This window comes from Chinchilla lanigera, unplaced genomic scaffold (genome assembly GCF_000276665.1).
Source record: "Chinchilla lanigera isolate Chin_1 unplaced genomic scaffold, ChiLan1.0 scaffold00074, whole genome shotgun sequence".
In the NCBI taxonomy this organism is placed as follows: Eukaryota; Metazoa; Chordata; class Mammalia; order Rodentia; family Chinchillidae; genus Chinchilla; species Chinchilla lanigera.
The window spans coordinates 8,417,330-8,437,975 of record NW_004955475.1 but is presented as its reverse complement, the minus strand read 5'-3'; positions in this window follow the sequence as shown (position 1 = coordinate 8,437,975).

Below are 20,646 nucleotides of genomic sequence, written 5' to 3'. Positions count from 1 at the left end.
TGGAAGCAGCCTATGATCCAACAATCACATTTCTGGGTGTTTCTCCAAAGGAATTGAAATCATAATCTGAAAGCAATATTTGCATGCCCATGTTCATAGCACCACTATTCATAATAGCTAAGAGCTAGAAAATAGCTAGCCATCGGGGGATGAATGGATGAAGAAAAAATATATACGTACAGAGGAGGAATATTATTCAGGCTCAAAAAAGAGGAAAGTCCTGTCATATGGATGAACCTTGAGGACATTATGTTAAGTAAAATGAGCCATAAGTACACGAGTGTACTTATGCAAAGTCTTTGAAATAGTCAAACTCGTAGAAGCAGAGAGAATGGCGGCTACTGGGGGCTGAGGGGAGGGGACATAAGGGCACTGCTGTGCAATGCGTATAGAGTTTCAGTCCCGTAAGATGGAAAATTCTAGAAACCTACTGTTCAGTGTTGTGCTTGTAGTTCACACTATTTTGTACACTTAAAATGTAATGAGCCAGATCTCATGTAATGTGTTTTTTATCACAATAAAAAATCACAACAGAATGGTCACTATGATCTCATGTAAAAAAAGGATGTATGGGTGGGTTGGATGGAGGGTGGCGAGGTATTTGTGTGTAGAGAGAAAATAATGACTAGAAAGAAAGGTGCCAAAAAGTTAACAGTGGTTTTCTCTGACTAGTGGGATTATAGGTTCTATGTTCTTAGTAATATTTTCTGTGATTTTCTACATCTTCTATGGAGAGTGTGTATTGTTTTTATCGCTTCCCCTCTCCCCTCAAAAAATGAGAAAGGAAAAAAAAGAAAGAAAGAAAACAACTAATCCAGGACATTGGCAAATTTGGAGCCGTTCCATCCCAGCCATGCCTCTGCCGGCTGTGTGACCGCGGACAAGTCACCCAGGCCTTCTGGGTTGCAAATTCCTCACCCCTTCAGCGGACGTTACACTATCGCATTTCTTTGTCTTTGCTGTAAAGCCATTTATCTTTTATTGGCTCCCTTGAGGGAGATGGAGAACTGAAGTGGAGAATCTGGCATCTTTTTCCCTAGCCAAGTCTCCAAGATGCAAGCATGAGCTGAGTGGGGCTTTTGTCCCCACCAGAACGACCCCTCTGTCAAACTCAGAGAAAGATCTATGTGTGGCCTCAGTCTGTCAATCTGGAAAATGCGAGCATGAGACTAGGTCAGACCCCTGTGCCACAGAGCTGGAGAGGAGTGAAGGTCCTGGCTCCTGATGAGGTTTGCTACCAGACCACAGCAGCCTACCCACTGAGGACAAGATGCTGGCGACTCCTGGGCAAGAATGGAGGGCAGGCCTGCCAGCTGAGCAGAACAGGTTAGAGAGGCCACGATATATTCTCCTCACTTCACACTCCTACCCAAGCCCCGCAGCCAGGCAGGTGCTGCATCACCTTTGTCGCCACACCTCAAGTGCTCAGTGCTTGGGGCGGTGACTGGGTCATCTCTGTAGGCTCCCACTCCAGTAGTGTGTCCAGATAATAGAGCTCAGGGACAGCTGTCAGCTTCTCCGCAGAGGGCCCACTCGTGGTAATCAACACCAGGCTCGACTATCTTCCTGGACCCTGTTGACTGACATCACAATTTCTAGGACAAGTGCTTGATCAGGGCAGCCAAGAGCAAGGGGCCCAACTGTGCCCCACAGCTGCTGGGTCCTAGTCCTAGAAGAAACTCCAGGTTGTCTGGGGACTGCACAGTCTCTGGGGTACCCAAGCCATATCCAGCAACCCTAAAAGAGCCTGGAAGCAGACTGGGTGGGGGTGAGTCCCTGAAATTGGTCCTGCAGACCCCTTCCTACAGGCCAGCTCCATCCTCCCTAGCCCCGGGACCCCAGAGAGCCTTCCAATACAGGACCAAGCACTCCTTCTTCACAGCTGTTTTACATCCCCCTCCCAGACACCCGTGGGTGTCACCCAGGAAACAGAATCGACTCCTTAGCCTTCTCCACGAGCCCGATAATTCTCAGGCTCTGAGAATCGTAGAATATTTGAGCTAGAAGAGATTATTAAATTCAATGCTGGCCCACCCTCTTCAGCCATACCCATTATATAGAAAGGTCTATTGAGGCCCCCCAAAGGAAAGGCCCAATCCCTGGTTCAAAGTCAACCAAGCCACCCCTCCACCTGCCTCTTAGGGCCTTCAAGCATACTCTCAGCCTCCGCCTCAGAAGCAGCAGGGGCTTCAGCAACATATCCCAGGGGCTTCTCTTGGCTGGAGGAGTTGGGAACTTTGGGGTGCTTACCGCACCTAACTCCTTGATGTCAAGGGCCTCAGCCCTGCACAGCCCAGCCCTGCACTGTTCTTTTCTACCTTCACAGGAGGCAGCAGAGGGAAAACTGTCTTCAGAGCTTCACAGATTGCTGCCTTTGGTTTACAGTTTCTCTCTGTGTGTGTGTGTGTGTGTGTGTGTGTGTGTGTGTGTGTGTGTGTGTGTGTCTCTGTCTCTCTCTGTCTCTCTGTCTCTGTCTCTGTCTCTCTCTGACTTGGCTTCCTCTGCTTCTCTGTCTTTCTCTCTGCCTGTTCTGTTCTCTCTACCTGTTCCGAGGCACTTTTTGCCTCTCTTCCTGTGCCTTCCTCTCTCCTGTTTTCGGCCTTTGGCACCCTCTCAGAATTTCCCTCTGTCCTGTGAATGCTGACACTGATTCCCACCTCACTCCTCCCTGGATTGATGAACCAAGGAAGGGTGGGTCAGAGGCTGGAGGCAGCAGGCCTGGCTCTTCTTGAGAAGCCTCCCTCCCCATGCCAGGCCCTTCCTGAGTCTAGTCCTGGGAATACTTACCCCAATAAACCTGCCAGGAAGAAGGAATGATCCTGGCTCTCTGTGGGCCTTGTGGGCCTGGGAGCCAGATCCACTGGCTTCCCAACACTTCACCACTGGCCAAGGGTGTTCCTCACTGGGAACCTCCAAGGCAGGCAGAGTGGCAGTGCCTTCCTGCTTTACAGACAAGGTCCTGAGCTTCAGAAGCTGAAGGACAGGCCCAGGACATACAGCCAGGCAGTTACAGGTCCAGGTAAAAGCCACTGAGCAACTGTTCTGGACTGTCCCCACCCCAGCTCTGCTCCCTGAAGCATGGGTGCACTGTGTGAAGAGGCGGGGAGGGTGCTCCCTGATGGGAAGACTCAGCCTACACCGCCGAAGTCTCACTGTGAGCAAGACCCGGGAGAAATGCAAAGACAGATGCTAAGAGGTGCTAATATCCCTCCCGGGAGAGCTAGAATTAGAGTTAGAGCTCCCTGTTCCAAAGTACTTTCTCATATTGACATCTTCCTGAGGAAAAGAGCAGTCTATCTCATGTCACATCTACTGGGTAGTTCATGGCAGGCAGGGCCGGGGATTAAAGTGGATCATCCAAGCCCTCGGTCACAGCCTTTCCTGCCATGCCCCCAGGCACCATGGGCCCAAGCAGCCCAGGCGCTCTGTGACCAGGAAGGTTGGTACTGGCCAAGCAGCCTCCACCAGCACCAGCTCAGGCCATGCTCACAAGGCAGAACCCTACTCCAAACAGGTGGGGCCCAGCGATCAGGGTAGGAGGGTGTTCCTACTCCAGGAAGTGGCCGGCTCTCCCTCCAGAGCCCAGATTCAGGGACTGGTCATTGTATTCGCCCCTTAAATTCTCCCCACGCCCTTAAATTCTGAACTTGGCCCACACTGGCCTTGTGCTGGCTCCCAGGCTTTTGTGGAAGAAGGGCACAGGGCTCCTCTTTGAGAGCAATGCCAGGAGGAGGGGTTCCCCGGCCTAGCTTCCTGCCCCTGTCCCGAACTCTGGCTTGCAGAGGGGAAGTGTCTCCCTCCCACCAGCATGGCAGCACCATGAGGCAGGCTTTCTTGCATTTTTCTCCCTGTTCTATCTGAAGTGCCTCCAACAGTGCCCGGCACACAGAAGGTACCCAAGAAGTAACTGTTGAATTGAATAAATGAACTAGTGTTATACCAGAAGCCCCACGAGGAGGAAAAAAGAAGGCTTTAGAGGCTCAGGTTGGTCCCGTCCATTTCCCGTGCAGAGTAGGGGAGAGCACACCTCCGTGGAGCTCAGACTCAGTGCCCATCCTAGCGCACCTGGCACTGGAAGAGCCTGTCTTCTCCCGAGGGCCCTGCCAGGCCCAAGAGGAAAGGAACAAGGAGGCTTCCTACATGTCCCACAGAGGACAGCCCATAGCACATCCTGGTCCCGAGTCATACACTTGCAGTGTCTGTCACGCAGAGGGCTTGGCACCCATTCTGCAGCAGAGGAGACTGAGGCCTGGAGAGAAGAGCACAGTAGTCAGATCAAGGTCTGAGGTTGAGCGGAGCTTGGAGACCAGGGCTCCTGCCCTCCTGCTTGGCTTGGGGAGCGATCAGGGAAGGGAAGTCCAGAAAAGATGCCCTAAGGACTGCCCAGTCTCAGTGCCCACACCAAACCTGCCATCTCGGCACACCTGGCATTCTTTAACCACCACATTCGCCACCCTGTTTCTTACCATATTGCGCTTGCCCCTGCCTGAGGAGCTGGCGTAGGGGCCCACGTGGCTGTGAGCGAGGACCTTCCATCTCTGCCTGGGCCGCAGCCTCACCCCATTCTGGTCTCAGTCCTGCCTGCAACCACCCATCTCCACTGCTCTCATCCGCTGGAAACTCTATCCACACTCACATTTACTCCCTTGCATCTCTCCCCTTTGTTTTATGGGGTGGCTGTGGCAAGGATGGAATGGCGGGGGGTGCTACAGCCCAGAGACTGTCCTTTATTAGTTCTCTCTTCCCCGGGAAATGAGGGGCTGCAGCTGGCCGGCGATATGGGTGGGGTGAGCTGGCCTCTGGCTGCTGGGAAGGCCGCACATCTGGGGGTGGGGGTCTGGAAGTGAAGCTGAGATGAATTACCTGTGTGTGCTGGGAGAATCAATTGGGCATGCGGGCACGGTGCCTGCTCCGCTGGAATTAGGGAGCAGGGCTGGGGGGCTCCAGCTGGGGACCTGGGAGCAGCAGAGCCCCCAGAGCAGGGGCAGGCAGTGGCAGTGCCTTGGGAAACCCATCCTCCCTGAAAAAGAAGAAAGAGCCATTTTCTAACTCAGGGAAAAATCTTGCTAAAGAGAGCCTGCCCTTCCCCATGGCGCCCCCTTCTAGCCACCCCACAGACACATATCAGCCACCCTCCGCACCCAAGCCAAAGCCTCTTCCCGCCAAGGCTTCATATTCTGTCCTCTACCCAGCTGGCAGGTCCTGGGACTCCATAACACAAACACACACTTCTCCCCTTCTTTCTCTCAACATCTGCCTTCTACACACCCCCGAGGCTGCTGTTGGTGACAGTGGTACTTCCCAGCTGTGCACAGCCTCACTTTTCCTCATCTGGAAAATGGAGCTAATCATTTCAAACCAGAACATTCTGAGGTTTTGAAGTCAGTAACAGGTAACACCTGGCCCTTGGGTGTGGTCTTGGTGGAAGTGGGTGGAGTGGGAAAAACCTAGGCTTTAGGGTTGTGTGGAAGGGAGTTCAAATATAGGCTCTACAACTGACTAGCTAAGTGACCTTAAAGAACTCACTGCTTAGCTCCCTGAGCCTCAGTTTCCTCATCTGTAAAGTAGACACAACAACCTCCACCTTACAAAGCATCTGGGAGACCCCAGAGCAGACCCTCTGAGAGGTGTAACTTCAGCTAAGTCAGGAGGCCCGAGCTGTCCTGATGCATTTCCCCTCCCAGTCTCCATCGCAAGGTCCTTCACAGGAATGTGCCTCCTCTGCTCCCCAGGCACCTCGGGGACAGCCAGCAGGCGGCTTGGGGTCAGAGAGCCCCGTGGGCCTCTGGGGCATGAAGATACCTACTTGCCTGGCTGCTGGGGATAGTGGAAATAGCCTCTCCTTCTCACACCTCCCTGCCCCCCATCCCCACAGCCATTCGGGTCCCTTGCTCTCCAGGAGGCAGCCTCCTCTCTGACATCATCTGTAGTCAATTCCCCTGAGAGCCATCCCCAATTTTCATTTCCTCTCACTAATCCTCACACGCAGTCCCTTTGCACAGCCCGGAACAGCCTCTGTCCCGGAGCTGGCTCCGCTCACCAGATATGTGTTGCAGTTCACAAGACCAGGTTTCTCTGCGGAGAGGGCCTTGTAGAGTTCATCCCCTTCCTCCAGGGCCCCGCGGTGGGGGTGGGGGGAGGGGCATGGCCCCACCCAATCACTCAGCACCTTTGCACTCATTCCAAAAGGGCACCCTCTGTAGGCAGAGGCGATCTATACTGGTGCGTGCAAGATTAGGAAGCTAAATGTGGGCTGGATTTCAGCCCCTATTCACACCCTTGGCCAGACACTCTTGCGCAGTTCACAACCTCATCCAGTATCCACGGTGCCCCTGGGAGACACACTGAGATTTGGAAGGCATGTTCAGAAAGTCTAGAGCGGGTTTCAGTTAGAGCGCTGCAAGAAAAGCCAGGAAGGTTCTATTGTAAGCCCTGCAACAGCTCAGGAGGTAGCAAAGCAAAGGAAAGTGATCTCTGTGGTGGGCTGCATCCGAGCAAACGCGCAGATGGTAAGCGCCATCCATCTCTGGATCCAGTGGTTAGACAGCAGGGCCAGGGCCGAGGGTAGGTAGGAGCAATGGGGGCGGAGAGGAAGTTCACAATGAAAACCAGAGGCATAGAACAGGGGTTCTGCTTGGAGAACCAGAGGCCCGGGCTGAGGTTCAGCTTGCATCAGTGTACTTAGGACCGGAGACTGATAAAAGGAGCGGGAGGTCAGCATCACAGCTCTGAGAGGGCGACGGTCCTGCCTTAGGTCTGATCACTGCCACTTGTGGAGCCAGTGCGAGGTAGATGATCAGGTCTGTGCACAAATCCGGCCCATCTTCCTAGCCTGGCAACTCCAGCTCCTCTGCCTCCGTTTAGCCCCAGGACCCTAAATTTGCAAATAACCAATAGATCAGCAGAGCACATGTATTTAGTGTTTTCACATTTCAGCTCTCTTGTGCCTTGAAGGAAGCACATCTCTGGCCTCTTTCGATTTTTACCCTAGCAGAGTCCTATTTCTCTTTTAAGCCTAATTCAATGTCACCTCCTCTGTGAAGCCTTCCTTGACGCCCTGCCCTGACATCCTCTCAACTCCCATGGCTTCTTGGACTCAAACTGTCACCACACCGACCACACTGTACTGGATCTTTGCTTCTCTGTCACCGCAACCAGACTATGGGACTTTGAGCCTGGCTTTCCGAGGAACTTAAGAAATGATTTTTGAGTGGATGCCTGAAGCAAAACGGACACATGTTCACACAGAGGTGGCTGGTTGCTGCGTCTGGGTAGGGCTGTGAACTTGACAGGTGGGTTGGGGAACCCATGACTACTTTCATTGCCAGGCCCCAGGCTGAGTCTACTTTTTTTTTTTTTTTGGTACGGGGAATCGAACTCAGGACCTTGTCCTTGCCAGGCAGGTGTTTATGCCTCTGAGCTATCTCCTCAGCCCTCCCAGGCTGTGTCTAGCATCAGGGTGGAGGCATGGCAGCGGGCAGGGAAGTAGGACAGGGGCAGTGGTTCATGGAACGGGATTCCCATTCATCCTAGGTCCACCCTCCTGACTGGCATCAAGCTCTGGACAAGCTCCAGGAAGCCAAGCCAGAGGATATCCAAGTGACATCTGACCCGTCCCTCTGATGGGCACCATGCCAGTGTTCTGTCTTGCTTGGCATGCAGAAGAGTTTCAGCTGCCTCCTCGCTGGCCGTCCTGGAGGCTCTGTCTTCCTAGAGTGGCCTGGCTGGGGGCCCCAAACCCTGCTCCATATCACCCGTCCAATTCCTCTTCCACCGAGCCAGGCCAGGGGCAGCATGGCTGAGCAAGGACTGAAGCCAGAGAGCTTAGCCTCTTAGATTCTGGACTCAGCTGTCCCACTAACCCGTCAGGTGACTACAGTTGAGGGTCTGATCCTCACTGACCTTTTCATGGTCCTTGCTTGGGCCTGGCAGCCTCTGGGAAGGATAGTGGCTCCTAGGAAAGCCAGAAGAGGCTTGACTTAGGTGCTGAAGCATGGCCCTCACTACCCAGGGCAAGTGGTGCCCGGCGCCCACCCGTCCACCCGCCACCCGCCTGTCCGCCTGAGCCTGCACCCGGCTGGCTACAGGCTGAGGAAGCATAATCATGCTGGGCTATTTCAGACCCATTATCTCAGCTCAGCTCCTGCTTCCTGAGCAGGCCCCGAATTAGCCCGCGCTTTGTTCTCAAGTGCATTTGTCAGATCGCTTGGCCTGTACCTCTGGGAGAGAGAGGAGGGAGGGAAGGCAGGGGCGGGGAGGGGGCGGAGAGGGAGTGGGAGGAGGAACTCGACGCTAATTAAGTCTCGTTAAAAAAAAAAAAAGACGACGACAATGAGGAATAAGGAGAAGAAGAAAGAAAACCGAAGTGGAAGGGGGAGGGAAAGGCTTGCTGAGGAAGCAGAACAGCCGCTGGGAGACACACACAGAAACGCGCAGGCACACACACGCCCACAAAAAGACACGCAAACACACAGAGCTCTCCAGCCTGGCAGCCTGTGCCCGCTCTGCCCACATTCAGCCCAGCCTTCCGCACTCTGGCTGGGTCCCACTTAGGCTCAGACCCTGCATGTGCTTTCTGGGGCCCAGCGCTGCCCAGCTCCTCAGGAGCTTGAGGCCTTAGACTATTACCCTCTCAGGACCTCAGTTTCCACATTTGTTACAGGAGAATCCCCAGGCCCACAGAGCAAGGCTGGTGGGAAGAATCGGGAGCTCCGTGCTGTCCAGACACACGGTATTCAGGAGTGGCCCAGCCCAGCAGCACGCCTCCCCCAGGTGGCGCGCTCCCTGGGTCAGACCTGCTTATGTGTCCACCTCTGAGCTGTTCTCAGAGCTAGGGGTGGTCCAGCGCCAGGGCTTAGGCTCTGCCGGTCTCCCTCCCCTCCTGCCACTGTTGGCCTGTGCCCCGCCACCACCAGCCCAGGCTGTTTTCATGGACAATTGCTTGGGCAACAGACAAAGCTGCCCAGGGGCAGGGAGGCCTCTGCATCTCCACAAAGGTCCCAAGTATCCCTAATGAACTAACTCTAGCTCTCTTTCTCTCTCAGAATTCTTGGTTTCTTAGTAACTCACATCTCCCAAGGCAGGAGCCCAGCTCAATGCCAAGCTTGCCTTTCACACCACTTCAGCCAGGCCCCTGGGAGATGAGGAGACGTAGGCTCAGAGCATCTGCTCCACCCCTCCTTGCTGGGTGTCAGGCCTTCCCATCTTTGAGATACAGTGACCTCTACTCCCCCTGCTCGCCCCAGACAGAGTCACCAAACCAGGAAAGGATAGCGTCTCAATGCCACCCAGAGAGACAGGGCCTTGCTGAGCTCCTGAGAGGCCTTTTGAAGATGGCCGTTCATTCCATGCCTCATAACTGGCATGCCCGCTCCTGCTAGGGTTCAGAGCCCTTTCAGAAGCTCTTCTAGCCCAAAGCATTCCTACAAACATCTTAGCAGCAAAATCAGTCATCTAGAGGTCAGACTGTCCTGGATTCAAATCTCTGCTCTACACCTCACTGGCCGTGAGACCTTGAGCAAGTCAACTCTCCTTTTAGGGCCTCAGTTTCCTCCACTGTCCAATGGAGTTACAACCGTCCCTACCCCACAGAGTGCCGATGAGGATGACACGATATCCTGTGTGCACTGTGCCTAGCACGCAGTAGATGCTCAATACATGAGACTATTACTACTACTGCTCCTGCCTCCATTTCCCCACATCACCCCCACCCCGTCAGGCCCGGGCCACACTCAGTCTCCTCAGAGCAACCCAGGTGCCCCATGGCTGGCAGGACAGATGGGGTGAGAGAAGGCCCTGCCCAGGGGAAGGAGGGCCAAGACTGCAGGTGTCCAGTTTGCCCCTGGACTCCTCTTATGCTCTCTGTTGGGCCAAGAGGGCATGAGGACCAGAACAATGAGGCCTCAGCCCAGCCCAGGCACTGAGGTCAGGGATAAGGGCTTCAGTATTTGAGTGTAAGAACAGGAAGGGTGTGGCCTAGGGTCAGGAGGCCTGGCTACCAGCCCCAGATTTCCAGGGACTGTGTCTTTGGCTGATTCTCTGCCCCTGTATTGGTAACAGCTGACGCCCCTCCCCCAGTGACACGGCGGTGAGGGCTCCAGGCTATAAGAGGTCAGTGCTGAGACCCCCACCAGCTCAGCGAGGTCAGCAGGTAGACCTCACCCGTACTTCTTTGCTACCCTCTCTGGTGGGGCTCTCTTGCAGCCTCTTCCGCAGCTCACCCTCTGAGTCTTTCCGCCCCACATTCCTGCACAAGCCTTCAAGCAGTCCCAAACTGTGCTGGGGCTCCGATGGGATACACAGCTAGCAAGTTCCCATTGTCCGCAAATCGGGACCAGCTGTGAGCAGCCTGATGCCCCGGGCTCGTGGCCGCCCCCACTCCTGCTGCAGTTTGAGAAGAAGGGAGAAAAGGGAGCTCGCTGCCTGCCTGCCTGCCTGCCTGCCCGCCCAGGGCTCCCCCAGTGTGCACTCACTCCCACGCGCGCGCACACACACACACACACACACACACACACACACACACACACACAGAGTGATCAGCTCCCTAGCCAGGAACAATCAAGTATTATGAATAAAGATGTGCACCTGGCCCACCTGGGAGCTCACAGCCTTTCTCACCAATCAGTCCAATACCCTGGCACACGGACATGCAGAGGCCAGTGCCCAGCAGGCATAGGACTGCTCCACCCTGGCGCTGTCCTCAGCAGAGCTCCTCGGTTCTCTGGGAAAAGGTTGCTTAAGTCTATCATGTCACAATTTCAGGAGCTTGTGTACGAGGCATGTTATGACCTTAGCTACCAGGACTGGTAGGGAAGGAGGAAGCCAGACGCTAGGGAGACTAGGGCTGGGACTTGATTCCAGGGCAGGAAGCTTGGTCCAGCAAAGTATAGATCCCGACCTTGGCCAGGCTTGGCACTGGGGCAGGAATGACAAGAGGCCAGGGGGTGAGTGACTGTTGGCAGCAGAGCGGTAAGTCTAGAAACTCCAAATTTGACAACAGCATTCTAGCCAGACCCTGAGCATGCAGGAAATAGCGTCCAGACCCAGGCAAGTCTTGGGTGGGGACTTTGGACAGAGTGCCAGGCCTATAGGAAAGAGATGTGCTCTGCTACACAAGAAGTCACACAGTTTGTTTCCATGTATGGCTGGGAGTAGCAAGGAAGTCACGATGGACGCAAATTGTGCCCAAGAATCCTGCCATCCGCAGGTGCTACAGCCTATTGAAAAATTCTACCCTTTCTGTGGCACCCCTTGCCAAACCCGTCCCTATGTCCTGCCTCTGTCTCCAGCTCCATTTATACCCCTATCCCCCAAATCTAGTGAGACTGAGGTGGCCTGCTCAGGTCAGTATGAGCTTCAGACTTGAAAGTTGGACCTTTAGGCCAGCAAATGTCACTCCTACCTGCCCAAAATCCCCTAGGAAACTTTAGGGAAATAAATCTCCAAGGACCAGGCTATACTCCAGACCAACTGAGTCAGGTGTCTGGGGGTGGGATCCAGTCAACAATAACTTATAAAGCTCCTCAAGTGAGTCTAATGTGCAGGCGAAGCTAACAGCACTGTTAGTGGTCAGTCTCCAGCAGAGGGTCCCAGAACATGACTTCTGAAAGTAGAGACCCGCATTAGAAACCACACTCTGCCACTGACTTAACTGTATTGCGTTGGGTAGATTATCTAACCCCACCAAACCTCAATTTCTCTATCTGTAAAACCTGACCTCTATAACTGTTGGGAGACATTGATGTAAAAATGCATGCAAAGATCTTAAAATGCATGCATTTAAGATCATGCATTACATGATCTTAAAATGTAAAAATGTAAAAATGCATGCAGAGGTCTTGGTACAGTACACAGTAAGTGGCCAACAAATGTGAAAAGTATTGTTAGCTGGAGAAACGGATGTGGGCTGAGGTTGACATACCCATTGAAAGCCATCTCTTTGCATCTAGAAACCTGGAAACTCAGGTTTCAGGGAGGCAATGTCAGTGACTTCCCAGAAGAGTCCGATCATTCCATCAGTGGTGGAAGTATAAAGTGTCCAAACCTAGAAACCATCAGGTCCCACCCACACCTGGTTCAAAAGTGGAAACTGAGTGACTTAAAGTAAAGACATGAGGGGGCTGGGGATTTAGCTCAGTGGCAAAGCGCCTGCCTGGCAGGCACAAGGTCATGAGTTCAATTCCCAGTACCGGGAAAAAAAAAATTAAGACATGAAAAGCCTTGTATCTTGCACACCTACTATACGCCAAGCCCTGAGTTGACATAGAAGGGGCATAAGTGACAAGGTCCTGGCTCTCAGAGGGCTAACAGTCTGGTGTGATTTGTCACTCACAAACGAGGGGAAAGTGATTGGTTTCCCTGGATGGAAAGTTGGGTCCACTTGGAAAACTCTGAGAAAGCTTCAACAGGCAGAGGAGGGTCTGGCAGAAGGTGTTCCTGGCAGAGGAGAGGATGTGGGAAGGTCACTGAAGGCCGTGGAGCGGGGCTACCCTTGCACTCTTTGTGCGGAGGGCTGTCTGGCTTCTGTATAGAGGATGGAGAGAAAGGTAGAAGCAGGGAGGCCTGCTGGGGACTACTGCCTGCCTCAGGAAACAACTGATCGGGACTTGACTCTCTCAGCCCTCTGCTCCTTCCTATGTCCCCACCTCTCACCACAGATCACCTCGTCTCAGTAAGACAGCACATGCTAGCCATCAGATAAGAACTTCTTTTTATTGCAATGCATTCTACAGTACTACTGCCAGCTGGCCTGCAGTCCTTTCCCCCTCTTATTGTGATGGAAGATGAGATCTTTTTCAAACTTCATACCAACCCTTCAAATTGTACTTTAGGCCCACCCTTCTCACCCTCTCTGGGCTTTTTCTCCTGAATCCCTTTCTATCAGCTCATTCTCTTCAACAAAAATCACAAGTTTGGTATTTTCCCCTCTTTACAGAACAAAAAAGGACAGGAAAAACAGGACAGATCAATACAGAAATGACAGGAGAGGGAAGAGAAAAGAAGAAATAGAAGAATACAACCCAGTATGGTGGTGCACACCTATAATCCCAGGAGGAACACAAGTTCAAGGTCAGTCCAGTGAGACTCTGTCCCAGAAAAGAAGGAAGAGGGAGAGAAAAAGGAACAAATAAAAGGAAAGGAAAGAAAAGGGAAAGGAAGGGAAGGGAAGGTAAAGGAAAGGAAAGGGCCAAGCCCTTCTTTTGACCAATATCTCCTTCCAGCTATGGCTTCATTTCTATGCTTTTCTTCACAGGGACACTTCTTGAAAGGACCATCTACACTCTATCTCCACTTTCTTCTCTCCCATTCATTCATCAGTCACTGCTTTGTTGCTTCAACCCTCACCTCTCCACTCAACCACTCTTGTCAAGATCACCAGCGACTGCCAGATTGCCAAATCCAGCAAGCACTTCTAAGAGCTGACACTATGAGAAGCGAGCCCGGGCGGTGGCTGAGAGCAGGGCTTTTAGAGACAGCCTGCCTGGGTTTGAACCTCAATTCTACCACAAACAAACCGTGTGACCTTAAGATAAACTTCTCTGAGGCTCAATTTGCTAATCTGTAAAGTAGAGATGATGATAATAGCACCCACGTTGGAGGGCTGATATGAGCCTTAAATGAATTCACACATGCTAAGCCCTGCAACACCCCCCTTGGCTCGTGGTGCGCTCCATTTGGGTAGCTCTGGCCATTGGCAACTACCTGACTTGACTTCTCAGCAGAATTCCTCCATATTGACCAACCTCCTCCTTCCGTAGAAAGTCTCTTCTCACATCCCTGTGACAACATGCTCTCCTAGTTTTTTTTTTTCCTACCTTGGTGGTTCCTCAGTTCACTCCTTATCTGTGCGACCTGTCTGTACTGAAATTCTTACAGGCATGTCCTGGGCTCTCTCCTCTGCTCTCTGCACTCTTTCCCTCGGGAGCTCAGCCATTCCCATGACTTCAAATGCCATCTCTGCGCTTGCAACTCCCAAATATCCAAGCCCATCCCACCAGGCCTTTCTGATCTCCAGGCTCATTTAACCAACCACCTACTTTGATATCATTACTTAAATCCTTTTTAAAAACTCCTTTGATAATAGTCCAAACTTCACATGTCTAAAAAGGGAGTACAGATTCATCCAAAAGCCTGCTCTTCCCCAAGGTTTCCAGTCCTAATAAATGGCACCATTTATTAGTTGCTCCAGCTAAAGCCCAGGAATCATCGCTGATTCTTTCCTTCCCCTCACTCCTCACTTTCAACTGATCGGCAGGTTGTGTTGTTCTACTTTGAGATCACATCCATCCATCTCCCTCTGCCTGCAGGACTGTTGCCATCTTCTCTGTCAGGGACAACTGTGTGGGCCTCCTCAGTCTTGTCCCTGCTTCCTCTCTTACCCAGTTAGTCTGATCTCTGCACAATCATCAGCCTAACTGGTTTTTAAAATGCATATCTGACCATTCCTTTTCCTAACTTTAAATCTTGCAGCGGTATCTGACTGTGCTTAGCACCAAATGTAAGCTTCCTAACATGTGTGCCTACAAGTCTTAGCTTATGTGTCACCTCCCCACAAAGGCTTGCCTGGACACCGTGCATCCATACATAAAACACATCTCTCCTGTTATTCGCTACTACCCCAGCCCTCTTTTACATCTTGAGACACGGTCTCATTAATCTGCTTAGTTGTCTAGGCTGTGTTTCAACTTTCAATCCTTCTGTCTCAGTCCCTCAGTGTACTGGAATTACAAGCTTATACCACCACACACAGCCTGATCTATTTGTTCCCTGTGCATCTCTTCATGTATTTATTTGTTTCTTGTCCATTTCCTTCACTAGAATGGTAATGTAATGAGGGCAGACACCTTGACCATCTCATTCACCAGGGTTGCCCCTAAGTCTGGCAACTGACTATTACAATGATTTCAATTGGCTTTTGTTGAATGAGCAATTTAATGAATCAAAGAGAATGGGACTGGAAAGAAGGGGACAGATTAGAGAGAGACCGAGGAAGCAGATATGACAAGACTTGATGATGTGGGGGATGAGAAGAAGGAAAGAGGCAGTGATGACTCCCAGTTTCTGCCTTTATTAGCTGAAGGGATTGTTGTGCTATTTACTAAACTGAATAGTATGAGAAGGGAAGAATTTTGTGGAAAAAAGTTAATTCCCACTGACGTATTGAACTTAAAGCCCCTGTCTGCCATAAAATGGACATTTCCAGCAGATCGGAAACCAAAGAACGACCAGAGCTAGCAATAGCGAACAGGACATAGCACAATGACTAACATCAGAGAGGGGACATCATTGCCGTGGAAAGAGCATAGGGAGAAAATACTACTATTGCCAGACGCTAAACTAGAGCAAGACTCACACTTCTGTGGTGAGAGAAGAGAGGAAAGGGGACACGGTGCAGTATGAGCGGCATGAGAATATTGAGTGACTGTGAAGCCAAGACAGAAAAGAACGGCAATCAGGAAGGGACAGTTGGTGGGGTCAGATATGAGGATAGAAAAAGGCCACTCCGTCTGGGAACAAGGGAGTCATTGTGACCTTTAAAAGAGCAATTTCAAGCAAGAGGGAAAGAGTACATATGGCGTTGACTGAAGAGGGAATAGGAGGCCAAGAAGCAGTGAGAGTCCCTTCCAAGAAGTTTGAGTGAGAAGGGCAGGAAGGAGAGGATGCTGTCACTGAACGGGAGGCGCGGTCACAGGTGGGTTTGTTTGAAGGATGAAGCTGCAAATTCTTGTAGGCCCAGGAGGAAACAGCACTCAAAGGAAAGAGAGAGGTAGAGATACAAAAGAAAGAGGGTGATTTATGGAGTTATAGGTTAGGTATGGAGAGGAGGGTGCATGTGTCTTCCCAGGAGGCAAAAGGGAGAGAGGGAGAGGGGGGAGACAGGAAAGGGGGGGAGATAGAGGGAGGGAGAAAGGACATGCAGCGAGATTCCAAGATGAACAGCCTTAATCTTAGCAAAACTGAAAGCCAAATATTAGGAGGGTGTAGCTGTGGGGCTGGAATGGAAGAAAAATGGAAGAAGGCATGGTGGGTTCCTTGAGATGAGTCAAAGGATTCGGGGACATGGGTGAGGGCCTCTTATGGAGCCTGGCCTACTTATAAGTGCCAGCAGCTAACTGGCCAGGGCCGCGACAGCAGAAGGCAGGATCAGCAGAAGGTGCAAAAAGCTTGAGTGACTTCAGGTCATGAAGGTCACAGTTGGTGCCAGGATCTAGAGTGGAATGAAACAGGGAGGTGGGAAGGACCTGAAGAGGCCTAAGAGCTGGAAGAATGGAGCTGGGGTGGGGAGGAGGGGCTGTAATGCTAGAAAAGCGCGGTCAATTCATTGTTTCATTCATGCAATAGAGCATAGTGCCAAGCACTGAGACCAGGAAAAGCGAGGGAGCCAATTGCCTGAAGGCTGGGGGTGGGAGCTGAGGATTGAAAAATGATGGCGCCAAAGCCATCCCATGTCATGACCCAAGATCCGGCCAAGCCAGTGAGGAGCTCCCATACAGAGGATATGTAAGTCACGGAGGTCACTGTATGAGTGGGGGCCAGGCTTAGGGGATGTCCAGGAGGACGCTGAAGTCAGTGAGGAAGATAGCAGGAACCCAGCTGGAAAGAGCTGGGGCATGTTGCTACAGGGACTGGAGAAGGTGGCCCATGCTCTGGAGGGTAGTGGGGTTGAGAATGGAGAAGGAGCTTCAAGTCAGTAGCATGATGTTCTCTAGGAGAGGGGGCATCGGATAAGGGCCCAGGAGCCAAGCTGGGCACAGGCCAACAAACCCAGAGCATCTATTGGCACGCATTGTGAAAGGAAGACTCCAGGTTCCAGCTCTCATCTTGGGCTGCAGGGAGGATGCTTCTTAAGAAAAGAGAAACTGATGACTTTGTTTCCAATAGAGCAGGCTTCCACAGAGTACAGCCAGGGCGCTGACAAGGTAAGACCAAACCTGGCAGATAAGTGTGAGGGTCTGGGTGGTGCCTGAAAGAGTCCTTGTCCTTGGAGTAGCCACTGCAGGTGTCAATGTCAGGTGAGGGACAGGTCCACCAGGAGATAAGATCGACCTCTGGGGATGTAACCGCCACGGCTTACTCATTTACCTTCTTCCCATCAGATCAAACCCAAGAGAGATACAAGCAAGCTGGGAAGGTGGCCTGGAGCCCTGCATCTGACCAGATAAAGCTTTGCTGGCCTCCCAGCTTCTTGTCCTGGAGAATTCTCAGCCCTACCAGCTACTCCATTTCATCTGCCAAGAAATTGCTCCTAATATCTCCTGAATAGAGCTGAGTTTGGGTTTTTGATAACACTGGCAGAGCACTGGCTTGACAGAAGGCAGAATAAGGAAGACTTTATGTTGTATCCAGTGACTTTGCCTCCCTGAGCTTCTTTAGTTTCTGCACCTACAAAAGTCAGCACAAGAATGCCTCCCTCACTGATTGGTGGCGGTAAGAATTTACAGAAAGCACATGCTGTGAAGTCTTTAGAAACTGTCAATCACAGCAGAGCAGTCAGCTGGGAGCATATCATTACTTCCGGGAGGAGAGCCATGGCCCTGAGGCATCTGATGAGGGCCAGCTGACCCATCAGCTTGTCCAGCTGTCTGGCAGCCCGTCTTTCCACCTGTCAGTACAGGAAGCTGGCAGCCAAGGACCCATGCCAGGCTGGGACCTTGCTGGCTCCATTGGAGTCCATGGAGGAAGGACTGGGAAACCTGACCCCCGGGGGAGGGAAGCTGGAGAGGATCCAAAAGGAGGTATCCAGCTGGATCCCACCTCCCCCAGCCCTGGGATCTCCAGGGCCTGCATGAGGCCCATTTCTTGCCTTCCTGGCTGGTGGAGGGACCCAGGCTGGCCAATGAGGCGCTGTTCAAGAAACCCAGAAAACCAGCCTGAGCTGAGGGTGACTGCCACATGGAACCCCAGGGGACTAGAGAGTGGGGTGAGAGAAGCCCAGGACTGAACAGGAGAGACCTCCAAAGCCCAGGCTTATGCTGCTTGGAAAGGGAGGGGAGGGGAGGCTAGGGAGGGGAGGACTGAGCGCTATATCGCTGAGCTGGACAAGAAAATAAAACCCAAAGCACCTGACTGAGTTAGAAGGCAGCAAACTCCCCACTGTTCCTGTTGTCTGACTTGTGCTCAGCATCTAAAAAGACAGCAAGTAAACTCTGTTTTGTAGGCAAGGCCTGGGTGCCACCCTGTCCGAGGTTGGAATCTGCCACTGATTAGGGAAGAAACCTTGGGCAGGTAAATTAGCCTCTCTGTGCCTCAGTGTCCTCAATAAAATGGAATTGTTTTGGCATTAAATGACTTAATATCAGCAAAGCAATTAAAACAGTGTGTGGTGTGTAATGAGAATCATTGTTTCTGGAGCACCGCAGCTTAGACCACAGAATTCTATGAAAAGGCACTGGGCTTGGATTCTGACAGATCTGGCATAAATCCTCCCTTTCTCACTTGACCTCTCTGAGCCTGATTCCTCATCTTTAAGGTAGTTGCTGAGACTAACTCTCAGCCCATAGATGGCCTATAGGTTAGATGAAGAAATGTCTGTGAATATGTCTGGCCCTCCCTGGCACATACTAGGTGCTCAGTAAAGGACAGACTACTAAAATCTCCTCAGTATTTCCCTGCAGAGGGCTACACAATCATCAAGGCAGACGTCTAGGACCCCTCTCAATCCTTTCAATGGGCCTGATGTCATCTGTGTGAGTGGCAGTAGGGTCTGAGACTATCCTGGGAGAGGTGCTTGCTGGTGTATCTTAGAGCCCATCAAACTCTGAGCCCATCAAAATCCCTAGAAGGGTTATTAAAACTGTTTGCTGGGCCACACCCTTAGAGCTTCTGATTAGGTAGGAGAATATGGGAGGAGTTTGAGCATTGGCATTTCTTTTCTTTTTCCGTGATGCTGGATAGTGCTAAGGCTGGAACCCAGGGCCTAAGGCACACTAGGCAAGTGCTCTACCACTGATCTGCATCCCCAGCCCAAAGCAATTTCTTAACCAATTTCCCAGTGCATTGGAATCCATGTGATGCTATTTTTTTTCTTTTAAATTGTAGTGCTGGGGATGGACAAACCCAGCACATGCTAGGCAAGCTCTCCACCACCAAGCTGAGCTACAAAACCAGCCATGAGAATTTGGTTTTTTTTTTTGAGACAGGGTCTCACTCTGCAGCTCAGGCGGGCTTTTAACCCACTCTGTAGCCCAAGTTGACTAAGAACTCACTTCGATCCTACTATGGGGGCTGGGGTTACAGGCTGGGGCAACCACAGCGGGCTGGGATTTTACATTTCTAATAAGTTCTCATAGGCCCCTGATACTGCTGGTCCAGGAAGTACACTTTGAGAACCACCATCTCAACACAGCAACTTGAAATGCGTATGTGAAATACCCGGAGGAGGTGTCAGGGAAGCTATGCACTCTGATTAAGTCTGTGAGGCCTGGGATCCTGCATTTACAATAAGTTCCAGGTAGCAAGGCTTAGAGGAGTGGTGCACATGGTAGTTCACTACCAACCCTTCCCTACATGTTGGCAGGTGAGTGAGTAAGCAGACCAGGAGAGCAGAGTGCGGGTTCAGGAGGCAAAAGTTCGACAGAAAAGCAGCACCGCAGAGGAGGTAAGGATACAGCACTGTGCCAGTAAGTGAAGACAGTGACACACGGGGACATCAACTCTGGGCCTGACAGACAGTCTGCAGTTAAGGAACCCACATAGCAGCTGAGAGAGAGAGAAAGAAAGAGAGGGGGAGAGAGAGAGAGAGAGAGAGAGCACCATTCTGAGAGAATGTAATACACTTTTTCAAGCATCAAAGTAGTATCTCGGGGAAAATCAAAACTTTCTTGGACTTGCTTACATGTATTTTATGAGTTGGTATTGTTTTTAATTTTAATTATACAGTATATAGCTGGGGGGGGAAGCGGGGCTGTATGGTCTACGGAGAGCTAAGGCCTCTAAAGGTCTTAAAACCCAACCTTGGTGAGTCCTGCAGTTCTTCCCACACTGTATAAGACTACAGAGGCTCTAAAAGACAGAGGAAGCATCCCTGTGAGAGGCACAGAATCCAGCAACAAAGGAAGGGCACATGCTCTCCGCGATGCTACCTGATCAGCTCCCCTCAGAACCGGAAGCTCTCATGTTCCTTCCCAGGGAGGGGAGCCCCATAATTGCTCCCAAAAGCAGAGGCACAGAATCCCAAGACATGCCATGCACATCTGTAATCCCAGCACTCTGGGAGGCTGAGGCAGGAGGATTACAAATTCAAGCCCAGCATGAGCGATTTAACCACTGAAGGAGACCCTGTCTCAAAAGAAAAAAAATTTTGAAAAGGGCTGAAAGTGTAGCTCAGCATGAAGGCCCTGGGTTCCACCTCCAGTACCACAAGAAAACAAAAAAGTCACACAGATATCCCTGCATGTGGTACCCATCTCTCCTTCTTCTTAGCTGCATGGCCCAGGACCAATGGATTTATGTTCCAAGCCTTGGTTTCTTTATCTGTAAAAAAAAAAAGAAATAATAGTTCCCACCTTGTAGAGTTGTTGTGAGAACTAAATTAGTTAACATAAAATGATTCTTAGAATCATGCCTGGACCATGGTATATCCTGAAAAACGGCAGTTGTTGTAACAGTCTACTAACCATAGTGTTGGCACCATCTCAGTAGGAAAAC